This window comes from Colletes gigas, unplaced genomic scaffold (genome assembly GCF_013123115.1).
Source record: "Colletes gigas isolate AHSC1104 unplaced genomic scaffold, ASM1312311v1 Colletes_gigas_Sc00004, whole genome shotgun sequence".
NCBI classification, from domain to species: Eukaryota; Metazoa; Arthropoda; class Insecta; order Hymenoptera; family Colletidae; genus Colletes; species Colletes gigas.
This window is the reverse complement of record NW_025106633.1, coordinates 6,630,519-6,654,500: the sequence shown is the minus strand read 5'-3', so window position 1 is coordinate 6,654,500 and position 23,982 is coordinate 6,630,519. Positions and strand designations below refer to the sequence as shown.

The window sequence follows — 23,982 nt, the reverse complement described above, 5'->3', positions numbered from 1 at the left end:
GCAAAGGAGATTCTACAAAATATTAATCATTAATTTTTATTCATTAAAGTTTCTCGTTAAGTGTGCTATCATTTTGTCCCTTTATATTTTGTCTATAATTCTATTTCTTTAACTATTTCTATTTCTTTTGACTGCGGTGCGTCCTAGGAAGAATCCATCGACATAGATGGCGCGATCGTCGCATGCCTGGCAAGTGGTGACCAAAAAAGTACCCGGAGATTTAAGTGACCATACTTACGGTTTAAAAAAATAATAAATTAGAATATCCAATTTTTATCCAATTCCATATCGAATCAATTGGTAAAACAGTAAAAGGTTTAATAATAAAAAAAATGCAGAGAGCGTAAATTTACGCTTTTCGTATATATTGATAGACTTGTGAAAGCGTATATATACGCCTTTAGCAGTCAAAGGGTGAAATAAAAATAGATAGATAAAGAAAGGTTCATTCATACGTATCAATAAGGGCAGTCTGAAAATATAGAAAAAGCTGAATCTGTAATGCTTGATAAACGGAAATTACAATAATTTGAAAGTGTGCTGTTTGTCCGGGAGTGTAGTCGCGCGTCGATACGGCTAATTAGAAATCGAACCGTTCGAGGGACGCAGTCGAAACGCAAGGTCGCGTTCGCTAATGATGCTCGTGCGTGTGCATGCAATTGCACGTGCAACCGCGGAATCGCAACGGCGATGGTTGCATAATATGCAGGTAACCTAGATCTGCACCCACTGCTTCCCACCCACCGGCCTCGTTACCCCTTTGAGATTCTCTCTTCTCTCCCACCTGTCTCCCGGCCGGTACGGGGGAACCTTTGTCTCGCGTCGAGACGCTCTCCCCGGGTGCCGGGTTCACCGGGAACGGAGAATGCATTTTCGTTTTAATCGTGCCAAGGAGGCCGCTAGCAGTTTTCTGGATCTCGTCGCCCACGGTCGATCTCCGTGGTCGGTTGTCGGCTAATTGGATCGCGGGGCCAACGATGAGCCTTTTAATTACAAGGATTCTCGCTTTTCTCCTCGTCGTAACCCAAAGGGGCGCGATTTCTCGTGAATAGCGCGCGCGTGCGTGTGCGTGTCAGCGAGAGAAAATAAAGGAATATCGTCGCGTAGGTTCGGGGTGCGCGCGGCGTTTAGCAAATACTCGCGTTAATAACTCGTACACGAGGAAAGAAGGTGAAGTGGCCGGGGTAAGGGTGTACGAAGAAAATAAATGAATCCTCGTCGAACCCTTTTTCACCCTACGGGCGAATCGACGTCGTTCCTCGTACCCTCGTCGAGGATATTCGCGAATGTGGAAGGAGCATTGTGTGTCACGACATATCGTGCAACGCGGGCCTATCATTTATTCGCGAGGTGGCGTAAGCCCGGCTCGAAACAGCGTAATTATTCATCGTCCAGACGCCTCGCCGGCACGTGGGATCCTCGAATGAAAATGAGACGTTTTTCCTCGCTCGCGTATCGCGCGATCGAGGCCAAGGGGGACAGATCAACACTTTGCGACGCGTCTCCGCGATCTCCCCCCACGGACGTCTCCAAACTCGAATCGACATTTTTTCGCGCGTTGTTGTTATTATTATTGACCACGTTTCCTTGGGAAAGTTTACGTAGATTCATTTTTGGAAGTGGTACAAGCTTCCCGTACATAGAGATATTTAAAAATTTGCAAAACTATTCACTGGTTACATTTTATCACGTAATGGTGATTGATAAAATTGATGAAGAAAATGAAAGATTTTTTAGATGGAAGCTTAGACCATTTTCAATAGTAACGACTTAAATTTATCTTTTAATTGAAGTTGGCTTTTCTGACAGCAGTGGAGATTGAAAATAGTAGCAATCATCCAGATAATTGTTACTGTGCGTCGATGAGAATAGTTTGTTTGATATATTACGTTACGAAACTTGGTTACATTTTGTTATTCAGACTTTCCCAAGATTTTAATTTAAATATTTTTTTTATTAATCGATAGTCTACTCCATTGATTCTAATGTTGTACTATTGTATTACGAACTCCTTTTTGCCTTGAGCATCTTTTATTTTGGTACAATCCTACTATCACGTGCAATTCATTATCTCCAACTATATTGATATCACACTATCAAATGATTATCAAGAATGACAAACACATATTCTATATATTCCTACGGTCCCAAGATTTGACTAGTATCTATATTTGTGAACATGACTGCTCAATTAGAAGTATTACGCATCTAAAAATAGTAAGATTAATTAGATTGGAGTACATTTTATATTCAGAAAATCGGCGAAATAAAAAGATTTCAAATCGTTCTAAAAAAATTATTTTCAGCTGTGGGGGTTAATTACAATCATTTTTTATGAATAGACATACCCTCGAAATCCTAAGCATTTTTGAGAAAAAAATTCGAGTAGGTGCTGAAATTTTTCGGCAAAATTGAAAAGTTTCAAATGGTTCTAAAAAAATTATTTTCCGTTGTGGGGGCCAATTACAATCATTTTTGGTGAATAGACATACCCTCGAAATCCTACGCATTTTCGAGAAAAAAATTCGAGTAGGTGCTGGAATTTTTCGGCAAAATTGAAAAGTTTCAAATGGTTCTAAAAAAATTATTTTTGTTTGCGGGGGCCAATTACAAGCATTTTTGGTGAATAGGCATACCCTCGAAATCCTAAGCATTTTTGTGAAAAAAATTCGAGAAGATGTGAGATATTTCGGCAAAATTGAACAGTTTCGAATCATTTTGGAAAAATTATTTTCCGTTGCGGGGGCCAATTACAATCATTTTTGGTCAATACACATATCCCAAAAATCCTACGCATTTCCGAGAAAAAAATTCGAGTAGGTGCGAAATTTTTCGGCAAAATTGAAAAATATCAAATCGTTCTAAAAAAATTATCTTTAGTTGTGAGGGCCAAATACAAGCGTTTTTGGTGAATAAACCTACCCTCGAAATCCTACGCATTTTCGAGAAAAAAATTCGATAAGGTATTAAATTTTTCTTCGAAATTAAAAAATTTCAAATCGTTTTAAAAAAATTATTTTTAATTGCGGGGGCCAATTACAATCATTTTTGGTCATTAGACATACCTTCGAATTCCTCCGCATTTTCGAGAAAAAAATTCTTTAGCGAATTTTATTTTTTCAACGAAAGTAATCGATTAAAAAACAATAAAATTTCTGTAATTTCATCTTCCATTTCACTTCCTCTTCTGTTCATTTCTGTAACCTATTGATAACGTCGCGATTGACACTAAAATCGTAATGAGTTTCTAAATTCCTAGAAAAATCGACCGAAAAAGTACTAATTGACTCTAATTGTAAGTTCTACTCGTTGCATCTCGTCCATGCTATTATACACCGTTTGACTTATCTAGCAACGATAGTATAGTCGCTTAACCCGAAAACGCGGCGGGCCGTTTAAACCGAGCGGGTTCAATGGAGCCCATAAATCGGTTAACGATACCTGTCGAGTCGTTTAAATTCACACTGAGATCCGCGATATTCGAACCGATAAGTGCACGCACGAGGATGGCTGCGCGCGCCTGTGGCCAAAGGCAGAACGGATGTAGCGAAAAGAATCCAAAACGACGGCTTTGTATCTCGTTCGGGGCCGTCTCGGATTTCGATATTCCAGTCTACTCTTACAGCGTTGATTATCATCGTGAAACTGGATAGTCCACGACCTCCGCGTGCATTAGAGGTACAAAACAGGTACGGGAACCGTGTCCGTCCATCTGTCGTTATCCACTGTCGCGCGTAACGACTTGCCACGTAGGTGCTTCGGTGCTAGCGATTCGATAACACCGACGGAACACCGTCTTCCGCATCCGTACGCATTGATTTCTTTTTTCGAAACGGTAATATCTGAGCTGTGCATGGTAATCACCCCCAAGCAATGACTCCGGTAATTACCCCGAGGACTACACAAAAATACAAAAAACACAATACTTGACATTTATCTCTCAAAATTTACCAGTACATTCTCAAATATGTATACTTTCAAAAAATGAAGTAAAAAAAAAAAATCGATATTCTTGAGGTCTCATATGGGACTCCCCCCTCAATTTACGAATCTTTCGTAAACATCGAAGCGTTCGGGAAGTTTCTTAAATATGTATGCTTTCATAAAATGAATTAAAAAAAAAATTGATATTCTTAAGGTCTCATATGGGACTGCCCCCTTAATTTACGAATCTTTCGTAAACATCGAAGCGTTCGGGAAGTTTCCGTCGTCGGTTGTAGGTCGGAATAGCGTGTCTGAAACATGTCCGCGTGACGGGAGCTGCACGGCTAGCCGGGATAGCTTCGTCCGTAAACCGTGCACCCCCTTGTGTTACTTCGGCCAGTCGACCCAGTTTCGTGCTTGCACTCCTCAAAAGTGGAACACGGTGGGTCAATCTCGAGGGAACTCTCGATTTTTGCCGAGAACCGGGCTCTCGAAGTGTCTCTCGAGTTTCTTTAAATTAGACTCGAGCTGGCTGGTCGTCGACGCGATCCTCCGTATATCGGGGCTGCACACATTGTTTTTCTCCGTCGAGAAATCGTTGGCCAGAAGCAACGAGAGGGGGGAACCCGGAAATGGAAATGGAAATGGAAATGGTGATCGAAATCGAAGTCGCGGGGATAGATAGGAAAGAGTTCACGAGATCGTGCCTTTTCAGCGAATATACTTTGTTACTTGTTTCCGCGCGGACGTTTCGACGCTGCGAAACAGCGCGAGCCTACCGGAAGCGTAAGTTTATTTTTGGGCGTCGTTGGAAGCGTTCTTTTGGCAGTCCAATAGCGGATAGATTGAAAAGGTACGCGGCGTTGATGTATTTCTAGCGTTTAACGTAGCCTTTTGATTAAACGACGAACGCCCGCCCTTGGATTTTAATTGGACCCCATTTACTGTTAGACGAGAAGTCGATGGCGAAACACGCCGCGTAAAACATTTTCTGGTTTTGTCGTTCGTACGTTCTATGTTCTCGGTTTATTTATATAATGACGCGCGTGTTGGATATTGGAATCAACGATCTTCGGATTGCCCTCCGTTCTTGAAAGTTGCAACGCTGGTTCGGTTCCGATCTGGCTACCGTTCCGCGACCTTTGCCGCACGCGCGATCAATCTGCAGCGTATTAGAAAATTGCTCGATCGCCGCGATTTAATTTTGGGACCCTCTAATCATCCTGGCACTGCTCTTTCGATCCGTCACCTTGACGAAGGTGATACGTTCCGACTGTTACAGCGTTTCGACTTGGCTACGCGTGTATCCGTCTCCTCGCACCCAAATTGCTCGCGCGTCCAGATCGAAATTACAGCAAAGAGCAAAACTGAACGCTTTAATATCAGAAATATTAAATTTGCTTTGAAAAGCCCAAAAATTGTAGATGATACTATTTTGTTTCTTCTGTAATCTACATGCAAATATTGAGTAAAAAATTATTTTTGTTTTTAGGCTTCGTTAATAAGTTATTAACAATTAAATTCGAAAATTTCAAATCGCTCTGGAAAAATTATTTTCGGTTGCGGGGGTCAATTACAATTATATTTGGTCATTAGACATACCCACGAATTCCTACCCATTTTCTAGGAAAAAAATCGAGAATGGGTGAATTTGTCGGTGAAATTAAAAAATTTCAAATCGTTCTAAAAAAATTATTGTCGGTTGCGGGGGTCGGTTACAATCATTTTTGGTGAATAGACATACCCCCGAAATCCTACGCAGTTTCAAGAAAAAAATTCGAGAAGGTCTGAAATTTCTCGACGGAAAAAAAAATTTCAAATCGATCTGAAAAAATTATTTTCAGTTGCAGGGGTTAATTACAATTATATTTGGTCATTAGACATAGCCACGAATTCCTACCCATTTCCTAGAAAAAAATCGAGAAGGTGTGAAATTTTTCGGCGAAAAAAAATTTTTCAAATCGTTCTAAAAAAATTATTTTCGATTGCAGGGGTCAATTACAATTATCTTTGGTCATTAGACATACCATTGAAATCCTACCCATTTTCTAGAAAAAAATTCGAGAAGGTGTGAAATTTTTCGGCGAAAAAAAATTTTTCAAATCGTTCTAAAAAAATTATTTTCGATTGCAGGGGTTAATTACAATTATCTTTGGTCATTAGACATACCCTTGAAATCTTACCCACTTTCGAGAAAAAAATTCGAGAATGGGTGAAATTTGTCGGCGAAGAAAAAATTTTTCAAATCGTTCTAAAAAAATTATTGTCGGTTGCGGGGGTCTATTACAACCATTTTTGGTGAATAGACATATCCCCAAAATCCTGCACATTTTCGAGAAAAAAAATTCACTACGGGTGAAACTTTAAAAGTTAATAACTTTTTAACAAAGCCTCCATCAACAAATTAGTATTCTTGATTTTCGTCTTATTTTGAATTCGAACACCCTATATAAGCATCGATGGACCCGTAAGTCCATTTTACATTCTATAAAGAAGTTTTTAATTATTAAAAAAAGAAAGTTCATCGTTAAGGTCTTCCAATACCTCGTAAAAACACCTTCTACAAAATTCTCTCCTATTTTCGTACGCGTCTTATAGTTCTGTGACTAGCTAACACCTTCGTTTAGAGAAGCATTGCTGGTTTTCTTTTTTTTTTTCCGTGTTATCGTGGTCCCCCGTTTCCTTTTGGACGAAAAATATTTTTAACGATACGTCGTGGCAGGAAAGGCGCGGTTTCGCGAGTTGGTAACAGCCGGTTGTGCCACGGTATCGTTGCACTGTGCCACGCGCTGACACGTGTGCACCGTCGTTGCATCCGCGCTGGTCATTATGCAATCGTTCACGGCGATTTTACGCGCAATTCGCAAGCTCCCGACGACGACGTTCGTGCACGGACGCCACGCGGAAGTCGTGGCCGATTAGTATTACCAGACGATAGGTTTACGGAGATATCTGGCGGCCACGTGATCGAGATATCGCGTGTTTGCCTTTTCAATAACCCGTGCGCTTTCTTCTGCGTCGATACGTTCGAAGACACGGCCAGATTTCTGGGATCGATCTATGGGTTCGTACGAAGCAGCCAGGATGCTGGTATGTAATTTATCGAAGGCTCGATGGACACTTTCGTGTCTCTAATTTTAGATTCACGACGTCGGAGACACGCGGAAGGCCTTTGCTCGTCGTCAGAGACGGACGATAGTTTATTCGAACGGCAAATAACGAATAAAAATCAACGTGTGGCCATTCGTTAGCACGTTAAGATGGTACTGCTGTCTGGATACGTTTTTTAAATATTTTACCAACTATTTCGTTAGTAATTTCAAGGGTAGCTTTTAGTCAGTAAAATAATACATGATTCTCGATTGTTATTTATCGAAAAAATATAACTCCAGTTACTTACAAGATTCATATCGATATTTGTATGCTTTACTCTCCTTTTTATAGTTTTATTTACTAAGTAACTGGCCAGTAGATGTTAAATCGTTTATTCAGGGTAACCCAAGGCAAATAAAACCGAGTGTACCAATTCTTTAGCTCGTAGATCGTAAATACGCATCGAGTTGCTCTCCGATTTACGCAGTTGTTCGTAATTTAAAATCGAGGCAGGCCCCGTCGTTGCGTTGCCATTGATGCAATTTCGATCCGATTTCATAACCGTAACCATATACGTCGCCAGGTACTAATGAATATCTCAATCAGAATCGTAATTAAGTCGTGCAACGTGACGCGCAATAACCGCAGATCAGTCCGCGGAACGCATAATTACACTTGCAAAAAAACGTGCAATGTAATTAACACTAGATTGCCCAAGGAAGTCATTTTGACTGCTTTTTAATTTCACTTAGAAAAACAATTATGTATATAATGACACAATTTCTTAGAATTTTGTGACTTTTTGTACAACATATAAATGCGTTTATTAATAATTGTAGTTACCTCACCCCTCCTTCATTTCCGGTATATATATTATATGTGTTATACCTATATTGCCCAAAAAAGCAGTCATTTTGACTGCTTGGGAAATTTTAAATAATCAAATGACTCTTATTATTGAATTGAGTAAATTTCTTATATGACCAGATCGACTCTGTATTGAAATAACAGTTTTCATTTTTTTTTCGATTACCAACACATGATAACATACAAGTACATGATAAATTGTCGATTTGGGCTTACCTAACCCAGACCTAACCCAGACCTAACCCAGATCTAATCCAGACCTAACCCAGACCTAACCGAGACATTATCCAGACCTAACCCACACCTAACCCAGACCCTAGATCTGGGTTAGGTCTGGATTAGATCTGAGTTAGATCTGAGTTAGATCTGAGTTAGGTCTGGGTTAGGTCTGGATTAGATCTGAGTTAGCTCTGGGTTAGGTCTGGATTAGATCTGAATTAGATCTGGGTTAGATCTGGGTTAGGTCTGGGTTAGGTCTGGGTTAGGTCTGGATTAGTTAATAATCCAAATTATCTTAGACCTAACCCAGATCTAATTCAGATCTAATCCAGACCTAACCCAGAGCTAACCCAGAGCTAACTCAGATCTAATCCAGACCTAACCCAGACCTAACCGAGACATAATCCAGACCTAACCCAGACCCTAGATCTGGGTTAGGTCTGGATTAGATCTGAGTTAGATCTGAGTTAGGTCTGGGTTAGGTCTGGATTAGATCTGAGTTAGCTCTGGGTTAGGTCTGGATTAGATCTGAGTTAGCTCTGGGTTAGGTCTGGATTAGATCTGAATTAGATCTGAATTAGATCTGGGTTAGGTCTGGTTTAGGTCTGGGTTAGGTCTGGATTAGTTAATAATCCAAATTATCTTAACCCTTTGCACTCCTATGTCGAGTGTGATTCGACATCAATTTTGATCTCAGGAGCACCTTCGTCAAGTCTCACTCGACATTCTTTCAAGTCCAAACCAAACAGATATCATACACTTGGAAATTACAAAATACAACAACAGTGTAAATAAAACACTTATTTTAACAGGTAAATTGCAAATAAAACACTTAAAAGCATTGTTCGTCAAGTCCCATTCGACATTTTTTCGAGTCCAAACCAAATCATACACTTGGAAATTACAAAATACAACAACAGTGTAAATGAGACCTAACCCAGACCTAACCCAGACCTAACCCAGACCTAACCCAGATCTATTCCAGACCTAACCCAGATCTAATCCAGATCTAATCCAGACCTAACCCAGACCTAACCTTGACCTATTGATAAATTACAGTTTCTCAATAAGCTAAAGTAGTACTTGTTATTCGAATCTTTATGCAGTGATACTTGTTCTAACAAGTTGTTTATTTTACTTCTGCGCCCTAAATTCATAATATTATACCATAATATTAAAAATTAATTTTTAACAAATTTCTTTACACATTATTTATTCTTTCACGATGCAGTCATTTCGACTGCTTTTGGGCAATATAGGTATATACTAAGTTTCAGTCTTTCTAGTGTTAAAGAAAAATGGAAAATCTTCATTGGTACTTTCAAATATACTCGAGAAGTTGAAAGATCGATGTAAAAAAACAGAAAAGTATCCATTTGTATATTTTGTTAAATTCGTAATATTACGATTCGTGAACCGGGAAACGAAAACGGTTCCGATCGGAGCGCGATAATGCGCGGTTGATCGGATCGAACGAGTTCGCGGGCGCAAGGCCAAGTAATTTATGTGCCGTTTCAAAATCCTTGCATGGCCACTTGCGCTTAACCGAATTACGATAACTGTATCCCCGAGGATCGCGCACGACCCACCAACAAATCCTTTCTCGTCCGTGTCCTTTCACTCGAGCCAGGTGCTACGAATTACGGGACCCGGATAAGTGTAGGCGCTCGCGGGCCATTGCGAACAGAGGCCTCCGCGCAGAAACAACGGCACCCATCGAAACGAGAAACGTTCGATATACAGGGTGGCCCATCAGCCACGATTTAAACACGGAATTTTCAATGGGAACGTTTTCGAATCTAGTTAGTAAAAATTCATAATTTCGATAATTTCTTGTTTTCTTAATCTTTGTAATTACAACGATACCTTACTTACCATCGAGGTATAATTTCTTCGAAGAAAACAGTTTTTTTTTTTTACGAACACTATCGAATAGATTAAAGCAATTACACGTTATGTCATTGTGCACGTGTCTCGTTGTATGTCGGTTATCTAATAACTGCGACAGTCACACGAAACCGGTAGTACAACAATTCGTAAAAAGTCGGATCCAATTACCTGATTTGCTTAATTTTTCATTTTTATCTTGTTACATACTCGATGCTAATCCTGAGATACTTATTTCTATCTATTATTTCCAAGATTCTGCAAACAGAATCTTGCTTTAGTTTTCCTAATATCGCAAAAAAATTTTTATTATCGAATTACTTTTCTTTCTTAATTTTTACAAAATCAATTATCAGCCCTAGTGATCTCTATTCAAAATTTCGCGCGTTTCGAAGGAGCTCGGAAAAGTTCGTTTCGGTCGGTGTTTTTGCGGATCCGGGTGGCAGTTTCCGTTCACTTCCGGGGCGTAATCGTCGCTGGAACAGTTAAATCTGTCGTTCGAACCGTGGATGGTCTTACGAAGGACTTCCGTGTACGCAAACTGCGTGACTTGTCGCGGCTGGTTCGTGTTGGCGAGCATTGCCAACTCTTCTTCCGGGGATATACCTACCGGTCCGACCGATGGATGATCGAACAACGTTTGGAAATACAACGGGGGACCTTTAAATGATTTTCGAGCGGTCGATGCGGCCCGCGATTCCGTGGCACCTGGCTAGAGTGAAAGGACACACGAGCATGAAAAACGTCACGAGCGTGCCGCAATATCGTGACGATTAGCGTTGGCACGATACCAGCTGGAATGTCAAGCTTATAAAGCGACTTTTGGTGGTAAGCATTCCTAGCAGCTGCGGCCGCAGCTTCGATCGAAGCGACCTCGCGCGACAGTTTCAAGGGCTCCCCCCGTTGCTCGAAACCAGCGTACAGGAAAAGCTTCCTCGTGTTCGATGCTGGGTATTGCGACGTCGCGAAACGCTAAGCCCCGGCGGCGTATACGCGATGCGTTGCCAGGCGAAAGCGTAACTCGTCCTGTTAATAGCCAATATGGCCGCCGATAAGATAAAAGTCCCTTCGAATTTCGTGGCCTCGAAAGCCTTGCTTTTCAAGGCTCGACCGCGAGGTAATATTAGAGAAAACATCCGATCGATACGGAACAACTAGAGACCCCGATCGGACAGCCATTTTTAACGACGCTCGTTAATTACCGATATCAACCGATAATGGAATTGCATCGGCGCGTTATCCATCGAGATAAATATCGCGATACTAATTTTTTGTACTCTTGCTCAAAGTACGAAGTCTTGGGAATATTTTAAAATACATTAATTCCGTCTAGGCTATGCTCAAATATGCAAATGTCACGCGGATGACTCTTCGGTATAACTGGCCTCAGAAAATCCATTGGAAGACGGAGATATTTAAAAATTACGTTTAGCAGTGACTTTTATTACGACTTGAAACTTTAAATTGTATTTTTCGCGCTGGTTGACAAACTCGATCAGTTTTAAATATTGGCACACGTGTGAAGTAAACGCCCCTGTATTCAAACGTGCGGTGGTCATATGCAGAATAGCGTGACATTTTAAAACGTAATTTCTTATGTTTATCACCGAGAGTGACGCAAAAAGTGGAGGTCGGAAACGTTATAAATGAATATATGCGACATAAAGAGACTACCTGAACCGACTGAATAATTATCCCCTTGACTACAGTCGTGAACATTTGTTGCATAAAGAGAAAACGTTAAAATAAATAGAATTCTCATTTATCTCCGAGCAGCAGAGATATTAATTTCGGTAATGAAACTATCAGCGATTTATATATCGCACTTTACTCTGTATTGTATGCCTTTTTCAGTTTTAATCGTATCGACGATATTTGCGGAGTCAAATCTGCCTTGACCCATATGTGGGTCAGTGGACAGTAAACATGCCGAGCTTTAAAGTGCCACGTCGAACAATCCGAGCTAAAAATCTCTTATTTCGTTCGATCGTTCTTCAATTCTCTCGCAAGTAGTGTTTCATCGATAGCGGCTGCCCGTATTCACAATGGAGGACTTCTACAGAAAGAGTGCTCGATATTGTACTTTCCTCCAAAAATAATCCCACGGTCAAAGGGTTATAGCGTCTGGCTTTGTTCCCTCAGTGGGAAGCAGAGCGCGAATCGAGCCATATGGCGCGAGAAACGGCAAAGCCATTTTCGTTCCAACCTGGAAATAGACTTTCGATATTTCGCACGTGCGCTCGCCTGCGCCTCGCACACGGCGTCTGCTAAACCGACGGTGGCGCGCACGCGCGGAGAGTCGATCAGCTGTTCGCCGCCATCTTTCGTAGCCAGCTGAGGGCTCGACGCCACGCTCAGCTGACCTCGTCGATGATACGAGCCCCCGGTGTTGCCAGGACCGTGTCTACTCGGGTCTCCGTGGATCCCGATCTCGACATCGATCGTTCGTACACTTTCTATCGATTCCAACGGATACGCTCGTCGAGTTTTATTCCAACGCCGCCTCGGAATTCGTTTCTTCGATCGAAACTTACGAAGACTTAGTTTTCGCGACGTTACAGCGGACACCCACGTACGATCTCTCCACCGTTCGAAGTTCGAGCGGCGTTGTTTATCGAAATAGAAACAAATAAACGAGTCAGGTTCGCAATGTGGGTCGCGTTTCCGTTGCAATCGATTCTTGTACATTCATGGACGGACAGCGATGAAACAAGGTCTCTCCTTTATTTCGGTATAAGTTCATCCTTCCTTCGCGTTCTCTGTTCCCATAGAGAAACTCCTTTCGATTGCCTCATAGATCATACAAAAGTTACACACAGCTCGTGTATTTGCATTTGAAAGGGGCTCGTGAATCGCGTATCCATTGGATATCTGTACGAGATCCGACAGCCATTAATCTCAGGGTAGTAAAAACCTAACGACGGATCAGTTTGTTGCAAACTGAGTACTTTCTGCTATTAACACTAGAAATACCAGAGGGGGGCATGTAACAAATTTCCAAAGACTTATTTATTGGTACTTATGCATCTAGGATTGATGTTTTTATATTTGATTTAACGAGAATACTGGCACGTTAAAGAATTAAACATTGATCGGTTACGATAGTTACGTACATACGTAAGTTTACTTCCCAGAACTCGTGAACTTTCTAAGCTATAATAAATGTATCTTTCTGATACAAAGTAACGCTCGAAACCGATGTGTACATTTCATAATGACCTACGAGTTAGACACTTTTCCATAAAAATTTAACTATATTTTTTATTGCTTATGTTATTCAATTTCTAATGTACAAAATTACTATTATCGTTGAAATCATTTCCCAATCGAAAATTTGGACACGTGGACTCGATGATTCAACGGATGAACAATTTATTTATTCTTAATTTTGCCAGCGTCCGTCTGTTTATTCGGAGTTAACGTTCGTTGCTGTTTCGAGTACGAGGGGCATTCGTGAATTTATTTACGCAAGCTCGGCGCACAGGTCCTTCCTCGACAAAGGCAGACCTCGAGGGGGGGCCGGCTGGAAACGAATAAATTATATTTTCCTGTCATCTGCGATGGCTTTGGGAGGGACAAAAGCGCACCGCGATTGCGAAACGACGTTCCACTCGGGTGGCAGTGGAAATGCCTTGTCTCTGGTCCGCCACTGTTTCCCTCGGAACACGCGACGAGCCTATCCCGGGCAAGGAATAAGGATGTAGAGGAACGACGCGACGCGAGCCCAGTCAATAAGCAGACGCGTGTACGCGAAGTTACTAACCGATCGATAAACATTAGCCTTGACACGATATCCGGAGGACCGGTCGCTCTTTCACCTCGACTCTTTCAGTCGAAGCCAGCGGCGCTGTTCCTTCTCCCGATCGCCGTGAAACCCTTTGGCGTCTACCAGTGCACCCAGCGTACTCGTTTTTTCGTTTCCACTCGGAATTCTTTCTGTCTCGCGATATTTCAGACAGGCTACCGGCGCACAGTGGTCCAGAGCGGTTCTTAACCTTCCACTAAAGATTCAAAGCGAGCTTACATTTCAATCACATGATACAAATGAAGAAAATTATACAGGGTGTTCGATCACACCTGAGAAAAATTTTAATGAGGGATTCAGGAGGCCAAAATAAGAAGAAAATCAAGAATAGCAAATTGTTGATGGACGCTTCGTTAAAAAGTTATTAACAATTCAATTCAAAAATTTCAAATCGTTTTGGAAAAATTATTTTCGGGTGCGCGGGTCAATTACAATCACTTTTTGTCATTAGATATACCCTAGAAATCCTAACCATTTCCGAGAAAAAAATTCGAGAAGGTGTACAACTTTTCGACAAAATTACAAAATTTCAAATCGTTCTGGAAAAATTATTTTCTGTTGCGGGGGTCAATTACAATCACTTTTTGTCATTAGACATATCCTAGAAATTCTACCCATTTTCGAGAAAAAAATTCGAGAAGGTGTGAAATTTTTCGACGGGAAAAAAAAATTACAAATCAATTTGGAAAAATTATTTTCGGTTGCAGGGGTCAATTATAATCATTTCTGGTCATTACACATACCCCCGAATTCCTACGCACTTTCGAGAAAAAAATTCGAGAAGGTGTGCAATTTTTCGACAAAATTGAACAGTTTCAAATCGATTTGAAAAAAATATTTTCAGTTGCGGGGGTCAATTACAATCACTTTTTGTCATTAAATATACCCTAGAAATCCTAACCATTTTCGAGAAAAAAATTCGAGAAGGTCTGAAATTTTTCGATAAAATTAAAAAATTTCAAATCGTTTTGGAAAAATTATATTTAGTTACAGGGGTCAATTACAAGCATTTTTGGTTAACAGACATACCCCCGAAATCCTACCCACTTTCGAGAAAAAAATTCGAGAAGGTTTGAAATTTTTCGAGGGGGAAAAATCAGTTCAAATCGATTTGGAAAAATTATGTTCGATTGCGGGGGTCAATTACAATCATTTTTGGTCATTACACATACCCCAGAAATCTTGCGCATTTTTGAGAGAAAAATTCAGTAGAGGCGGATGAATTTTTTTCTTGAAAGTACGTGGGATTTTGGGGGTATGTATAATGACCAAAAATGATTGTAATTGACCCCCGCAACCGAAAATAATTTTTTTAGAGCGATTTGAAAAATTTGTTTTTCGTCGAAAAATTTCAGGACCTTCCCAATTTTTTTTCCCGAAAGTGGATAGAATTTTGGGGATATGTGTAATGACCAAAAATGATTGAAATTGACCCCGGCAACCGAAAATAATTTTTTTAGAACGATTTGAAAAATTTGTTATTCGCCGAAAAATTTCAGTACCTACCTGATTTTTTTTCTCGAAAGTGGATAGGATTTCTGGGGTATGTGTAAATGACCAAAAATGATTGTAATTAATCCCTGCAACTGAAAATAATTTTTCCAGAACGATTTGAAATTTTTCATTTTCGTCTTATTTTGGCCTCTAGGTTCCCTCATTAAAATTTTTCCCAAGGGGTGGCAGAACACTCTGTATCCATTTAAAAGTAATCTCTACACGTGAAAAGTAACATTGAGTATTGCATTTTTATTAAGAAAGTTTCAGACGAATTTCTAGTTGTAACAGAGAATCTTTTCGAGTGATTATTATTTCGTGGACCATTAAAGATTTAATTCCACCATTGGATAGCGGATCGTAGGTTGAGAAACGCTGGTCCAGAATAGTGCCTTGGCTTTCCCGGTCCTTTCTTCGTTCCCCGGATTCGGGATCGAAGGAAATAAATTCTAGGGAATTTCCGAGATCCGGGGATTTTTTATTTGTTACGCGTAGGGGTTTTGTGGCTGAATCAGAATGTATTTTCATAAAAAATACGTCCAACAATTCGATTAAAATTTCTCGACATTGAAAACACCGCAATCGCCGTGCCATAACAACGCAGAAACTCACAAACAAATAACGATAGCGTTCGCGATAAAAGCGAAAAGTTCGGGCGCGAAGTCAACACGGTGATATTAATGATTGTGTTTTCGAAAGATTATGCACAGAAAAAAGAATCCAACTGTTCAACATTCGTATTTTCGATTTGTTTCCTCGGAATTTGAATGAAAAATAACGCATTACTTTTACGAAGAAAAGCAAATTATCAAGCGATAATCTCTAAATCTCTATAATTTTAGAGAGCTGAATTTAAAACAACGCCTTATTCGCGATTCTCACTTAAATCTATTGTCAATAGGATAGTAATAGGAGATGCACTGTGGTCGAAAGTATAGGCACAGATAACGATAACGAGCAGAAGACTTTATTATATACGGTGAAACACATAATGATCTATTACGTTGTGTCTGGACGCGAACTCGCGACGATCTGATGAACGCACAGCACGGTGCTCGTCCTAAGAACGGTTCGATTTAACAATCGACGATCGCCCTAACCGAAAAGGGACGAAAACCACGACGTGTGCAACGCTGAACCGTTAACGGATTCCGTCTCGTGATATACCACGAACGGTTTCCTGTGACAACAAAATCGGTAAATTATTTATCTCGCGCCGCGAATAAATTCTGGTTCGTTCTCGTCGATAAATCGGGCGGAAAGACGCTCAGCTTACGCGGAAGCCTGGAGCTTTTCGCTCGTACGACGAAAGGGAATTGGCTCTCGCGGGTTGGAGCACGCATGAGAATCGGGCCTGGAAAAGCAATCCGAACGATCGCTGCGGTGATTGTAACTGGCCGTGTTATGTAAACGGGAATCCGGTACGAACGGAAGCTTGAGGTCTCCCCGGTATCTACTCTCACTGTTCGATTACGTCAAACCGTCGATCGGTTCGCTGGCTCGTCACAATTTCGATCCGAAAGACGAGCAACCATGCTCGCGTCGCCATATTCCTCTCGTGGAAAATCACCGGCTGGTTACGAGCCGTTGCAACACCATACAGGTTGCTGTGCAAATTAAGCAGTCGGTGGGTCTCGAAAAAGAAAAAACACACGCCTGAGAGACGATTGCAACCTGGGGGACTCATGAGACCGCTGTGCACCTCGCGCGCGGGAGTCCGGGGCCCTGACCGTGGGGTATTTCAATAATTACGGCAAAAAGTTGGAAAGATTGATTCTTTCCTTATTGGTTTTCAGCGCAAACTGTGGAAACGCGCGATAAAACTCTGTTGGCGAACATAGTTCGCGTGCTTGCTCTTGACGATATTAAACAATTCTATCCATCGAAACAGAGAGATATGTTGACTTCCTTGGAAGAATTTAGTACTTAACTCTACGTTTTGATCCTCCCGTGGTGGAAAAGTCAATTTTAAAATACGAAATTTTAGTGACTAAAAAATAATAACCGAAAGGCATTATCACGCGTCTTGAAAATCAAGGTACAATTTCCGATATTCCATGCAACTTATAACGAAGTGGAAGATACCATATTCAGTTCGTTACAAATCGTCCATACGCATCGACAGCCTCCTGCTCGTTATCGTGCATTCATCGCGCTTGATTCGACCCAGTCCCGATATTAATTTATTCGCGGAACAGCGGCGTACAGATCGGCAAAGAGAAGCTCGTCGATACAAATCGAATCTTTCGTCGTTGCAGCTTTCCCATCGATCCATCGCCTCTGAATCGGTACCAATCAGCTCGAGCGATTTTTCGGCCCCCGGCTCTCTTTGCAGAAATGGCCGCGCCAGTTCCCGCGTGGCAAGCACCGACGAACGCGTCCCGATTCGAGGCGGCACGAGCCACACGCGAGTCTCTCCGATGTCCACCGCGTTTCTGGAAATAGAAATAGAAGCGGCGTGCTCAGGAGGTGGCAAATACTCGAATCGCTGGTGGACGCCTTAGTTTAGACATCGGTTTTTCCTTTCCTGACCGCTCGTGTACACCGATATCCTAGCGGTTAGAGCGTAACACGATACGCGTTTCGGTAGTTTCTGCGACACGGGGTGCTGTCTACTACCAACCCATGGACTCCATTTTGTGCTTACAACCATTCTTAGAAACGAAAACATCGACTTCTTTTTACAAAAATTTCAAATTAAATTCTCCATCGTTCCAAAAACACCATTTTACCTCCCGCTTTCTATGTCCAACGCGATTCGAGTCTCCGAGTCGGTTTAGGGTCAATCCGGGGACTCCCGATGGCCGAGGATTTGCCTGTTCGGTCGAGATTTCACTCGCGGGCTGTTTAATATACATGACTCGGTGTGTGCAACAGCTGCACACGCAAGTCTAACGCTTCTGGAAATAGAAAGTCATTCGCAAGGTGGATGTTAAACTCTTGTGCCATTAGTCGTTCGTATCGTGTCGCCGCGATACTCGCAATTTTTCGATCGAACATTTTCGCGCGTAACGATCGACTCTGTTCGACTCGTGCCTCTTCTCGTTCGAGAGATCCTCCTCGCGCGAGAGATCCTCCTCGCGCAATTCGAGCTTCCGAACAAGCATTCCCGAGTGCATTGTACTTTGTTCCGTCCGTATCTGAGCCTCTCCGCTGTTTGCAGCCGTGGTCAACGTAATAACATCTCGCGAAGATGAAGATTGTATTTTTCTCCGCGCGATACGCGACTCCAACATTCGGTCCCCACCCCCGGAGATACAATAAAAACCGTCGTCCCCGTCGCTCGTACCGATATTGGATGAATTATAGTTGTCACGTACTTTGCTCCCACCGAGCAGGAAAAACTCAATTCTCCTTACGTTGCAACCTTTCCTCGAGAATCTTGGTACGACGATTCGCTCGTCCAGCCATCTTGTTCCTACGCTGTGCAATTCTGCCTTTTTACTCGAACGCTTGTTAAAATGTTATTATTATTATTTTTCATTTCTGCTTGAAAACGATACTGGGGGAGTTTCCACCCTCCCATCAAAAGGATTCTGATCTCTAGTCATATGTTTGCTAACATCTCTGGGGGAAAAAAGTCAAGTACGATACGTTATAATCTCCCAAAAAATTTACGTGTAATATCTTTCAGTTGAAAGAATATGAAAACGGTTTTTTATCGAATACGAATATCGGGAGCTTGAGGTTTGAGAAGCACTGGCGGTGCATAATTAATCGAACGCGTGAAAGTGAGAATTGTTTTGTTAAGGTATTATTCGCAGTCGATACTCGGTGGGCGTTAACTGTTTCAGCGACGGATTGTTCAGAAGCGAGCTGGGAGAAACTGGCCATCAATTCGAACAATTGCGCAAGCGATAATTCGCCCCGCGTTGGTGGGATGTAATATCGTAATGAGCGAAACGTAGTTGGCTGACACCGATGTCTTTCGATCGTTCGGTACTTCGGTTCGCCCTCGAAAACCCACACGGTGCCCGTATGTACATACACTGTGGGCCATAAACTGCATAATGAGATAGCCATTAAGTATTTGATCGCCGTGACAGTGAGAAAATATTATCCGCCCGTTGAAGTTTCCCTGCGTCGTCGGCGTGGCGAATTACGAAAACGGTTAGCGTACCGTTAGCCATTTTATTAAAAAATCGAGAACCCCGCCAACGGTAACCACTTGCAACGAAAGCGACAAGTAAAGATATATAACGATCGTCGAATGTGATTCGGTTGAATCGACAACTTTAAACGAGATTGAAGTATTATAGTTCGTAGCGCAGGATCGAGGGTAGTCTATGGATCTCTTTATACAAGTTCCAGTATCTTAATTGAAGCTGGCGAGCCGTCATTGGCACACAGAGGAGAATCGCTGAGTTTAGAGTATGCTATAAGGGCATCGACTTCAATTCAATCATAAGTTAACAATGTGTTTCGTATTAGTCAGCGAACGCTATGGAGAAGTTGAAAATTCATAAAGCATCGACACAGACACTGGAATTCCCATCACTTTGAATTAATCGAAAAGAAAAATGATCTTCCATTGAGTAGGAAGGAACAGCAAGTAGCTTAATTCGTTTCATATTTTCATAAACGATTCTAGCAGTCGATCGGGTACAGAATCTGCTGTCGCGGCTAAAAATAATACCATTAAGTGCGGTCTCAATTCATTCAATGGTATTGCAATAGCATTGCAACATCTAGAAACGTTTGCACTGTTGCAAATACAATTTCATACTTGGAAATTTGTAATCTTTTATCTGTGACAAGGACTTCAGACGTAAAAAGTAATTATTATACAGGGGTGTTCGAGTACCCCTGGGGAAAATCTTAATGGGAGATTCTGGAGGCCAAAGTAAGACGAAAATCACGGATATCAATTTCTTGACTGAGCCTTCGTTAAAAAGTTATTAACAATTAAATTCAAAAATTTCAAATCGTTCTGGAAAAATTATATTCAATTACAGGGGTCAATTACAAGCATTTTTGGTCAACAGACATACCCCCGAATTCCTAACAAGTTTCTAGAAAAAAATTCGAGAAGATGTGAAATTTTTTGACAAAATTAACAAATTTCAAATCGTTCTGGAAAAATTATATTTAGTTAGAGGGGTCAATTACAATAATTTTTGGTGGATAGACATACCCTTGGAATCTTACCCATTTTCGAGAAAAAAATTCGAGAAGGTATTGGAATTTTTAGAGGAAATTAAAAAATTTCAAATCCTATTCAAAAAATTATATTTAGTTAGAGGGGGCAATTACAAGCATTTTTGGTCAACAGACATACCCCCGAATTCCTAACAAGTTTCTAGAAAAAAATTCGAGAACATGTGAAATTTTTTGACAAAATTAACAAATTTCAAATCGTTCTGGAAAAATTATATTTAGTTACAGGGGTCAATTACAAGCATTTTTGGTCAACAGACATACTCCCGAAATCCTAACCAGTTTCTAGAAAAAAATTCGAGAAGATGTGAAATTTTTTGACAAAATTAAAAAATTTCAAATCGTTTTGGGAAAATTATATTTAGTTACAGGGGCCAATTGCAAGCATTTTTGGTCATTAAACATACCCTCGAAATCCTAACCAGTTTCTAAAAAAAAAATCGAGAAAGTGTGAAATATTTCGACAAAATTAAAAAATTTCAAACCGTTCTGAAAAAATTATATTTAGTTGCAGAGGTCAATTACAAGCATTTTTGGTCAACAGACATACCCTCGAAATCCTACGTATTTTCTAGAAAAAAATTCGAGAAGGTGTGAAATTTTTTGACAAAATTAAAAAATTTCAAATCGTCCTGGAAAAATTATATTTAGTTACAGGAGTCAATTACAAGCATTTTTGGTCAACAGACATACCCTCGAAATCCTACGTATTTTCTAGAAAAAAATTCGAGAAGGTGTGAAATTTTTTGACAAAATTAAAAAATTTCAAATCGTCCTGGAAAAATTATATTTAGTTACAGGAGTCAATTACAAGCATTTTTGGTCAATACACATACCCTCGAAATCGTACGCACTTGCGAGAAAAAAATTGATACACCGGAAAAATCGGTTTGAAAATTAGTACGGACTTAATTCGAAAGCAGTAAATCGTAATAACGAGAACACGATTACGACATACTCAAACAATACCCTCCTATTATTGTGCGACGTCGGGAATTTCAGTTTGATAATAAACCACATATTTATCGAATGCTTGAAATACATCGTAGAAAGAGGGATATTTAATATCAAGAATAACCTTATTGAACTGCTTACATCAACTTCGTACTAGGGAAACGTAATTTAATCTTACTAAAGCATGGAAATAGAATAACTTGTAGATTATTTAAAAAAAATAAAAAGCAACGATTTCTTTTTATAATTATTTTCATTTTATGCGATAAGTTACACATTAACCTCTTCAGGGACAATTTTTTTTTGGTATATTTATTATTGATAGTAAAAAAAAAAAATTAAACGTCCACATATGTGGCCAAGGGTGTGAAGAAGTTAACGAAGTCATTCAAAATAGAAAATAAAAACAATAAAAATGTTTGCCTAAATGTTAATTATAAGTACTTTATTTAAAAAAAAAATTTAATCGCTGGGATATAAAAATAACCCGCGATACCGATAAGTGTTTAAATACTGTAATGTGTTATGTGCAATCTTTCATCTACTGTTTTTCATGTAACTTGACCTTTGTAGTCGATGCGATTTCAAACGTTATTAAAAAGAATGAAAAAGATACTTTCCTTCCTTATAGATCGAAAAGCAAAAAAACACAGATACAAGTCGTTATCGAGGACGCGGTCCCTTATCTCGCAATAACCGACCATCTGGTACCACCGATGACATTCAAGTAATCACGTCGATGATTGTCGTTCACTCAATCGGTATCGTTTATCTTCACATAATCGGCGTTTAAAAAAAAGCATATTTATGCGAGCCGGCGAGAAACCGCTCGAAGGCTGTTTACCAAGTGGATTTAAAGTCCACCGGTGTCGTTCGAATCGCCAGGACGTTTAAATCTGCGTGAATCTTCGCGAATTTCAGAGACGCGATTTTCTTCCGTGTCTGGGAGTCTCGACAAAGGGGTCCGCCCGTTCGAGGGGAAAATGCCCTGGGAAAGCTCGTCGCTGGTCGAATCCCTGAGCCGTTTGAGCGATCCAACCACCGTTTAAATTTAAAGTTGCGTCGGTCAGGCCGAACGGCCGTAACCCAAAAGCGAAATCGCTCGCCCGGTGGCACCAGCTCCGTGAACGCGATCAAAGGAAACGAATCGGGTGTTTTCGAGCAGGGTAATCACGATTTTTGTTCTCCCTTTAATTGCTCCATGTTCGCTTGCACCGTGGCTTCGTAGCGTCGCGACGAAAGGTAAAAGCGATCGTTGTTTGCGTACCGACAAGAAAGCAAATCGCTGTAATTAACTTACACGGGCCTCAGAGCGTCCTGAACGTACAATAAACCTTGGAAGAATAAGTATTCTATCATTCGAAGATTTTACAATAAACGATTCACTTAGTATTAACTTTTCCGTAATTTTTTAATTTTTATTTATTTATTTAACTATATTTGGTATGATAAGAAAGAAAACATAAAATATATACGAACTCAAGACTTGTAAATATGACTGTACATGGTACTAGTGAATACAAGATGAACGAGGTTCAACAAATGGCCGTTCTGCAACCTAACCTTGGACTTATCTAACTTAAAAACGTATGATGGGAGATAAAATGCTGCACGGTTTGAGAAGAAGACGAATACACTACGTTACGGGAAATGGGAAAGAATAAAACAATGAACTGCATGTTTGAAAGGGTTAGGATATTAAAGAACATACAAACGTGGCCAAATTTATGCGAACAATGTAAGATAATTATATTTTTTCGATAAAATAGTTAATTCTTTTGTAAACGTACATTCTAGTAATCTACTTAACATAATATGCCTGTATATCTTCGCGTCGTGTTTTAATTAACTTTTCCATAAATTTCACCTTTGTTCTGAAGGTAATTTTTGCCAGTATAACCACAGTAATCATAAATTTTCTATGGGATTTGCATCAGTATTATCTCTAAATCAGAACCTATGTAATTTCAAATGTAAGTTAATTAGCAAACTGTTGATCCGGTACTTCAATTTCACCAATGATCATATTTAGTCATGGTCTATATGTTGGCCTGGATAGAATTAAAATAGTAGATGGGCACGTAACAAGAGAATGCTTACAATTTGATAGTTTTGGAACAGTATATGAAGATTTATACGAAACCTAGTGTTTGAATTATTCACAGTATGTGGAAATAAATTAGGAAAGAACAAATTAAATAAATGAATGGGAGTATTTGAGGTAAGGACTTAGTAAATAAAACAGAAGAGACAGAATATCAATCTCTGACTTTATTCATTGTACAATACTAAAACAAAATACAAGTTCCTGAAAAGAACATAGAAAATGCAAAAATGGAAAAGGACCAGGAATAAGAAACCTGAGATTTAGAAACCACATTTAATCTTTTAATTTTGGTCAATTATCTACCTCCTTTGCTTATGAATTATATCACTTCCTCAAGTTATGATTTGCAGGCATTCGATGGTCCACAATCTTTCAAAAGAAATCATTGAAATCCCTTCAATATTCTCATTTCTTCTGGGTTGAAAATTAAAAGACAAGACACTCGTTTATAGGTTCTTGAAAAGACATTTATTTA

General features: G+C 40.2%; 1 protein-coding gene across 3 annotated transcripts in view; it reads left to right on the top strand.

Annotated features, from left to right (window-relative positions):
* The window catches only part of LOC122405428, a 64,584-nt gene that overhangs the window by 12,506 nt on the left and 28,096 nt on the right, over positions 1-23,982 (top strand). For 2 of the 3 annotated variants that reach the window (XM_043410158.1, XM_043410157.1), the window contains exon 1: positions 6,474-7,014. The exons of the other annotated variant lie outside the window; for it this stretch is intronic. The gene's annotated coding sequence lies outside the window, so the exon portion shown is untranslated. Of the gene's footprint in view, positions 1-6,473; positions 7,015-23,982 lie in introns of those variants that run through there. 3 annotated transcript variants of the gene reach the window in all.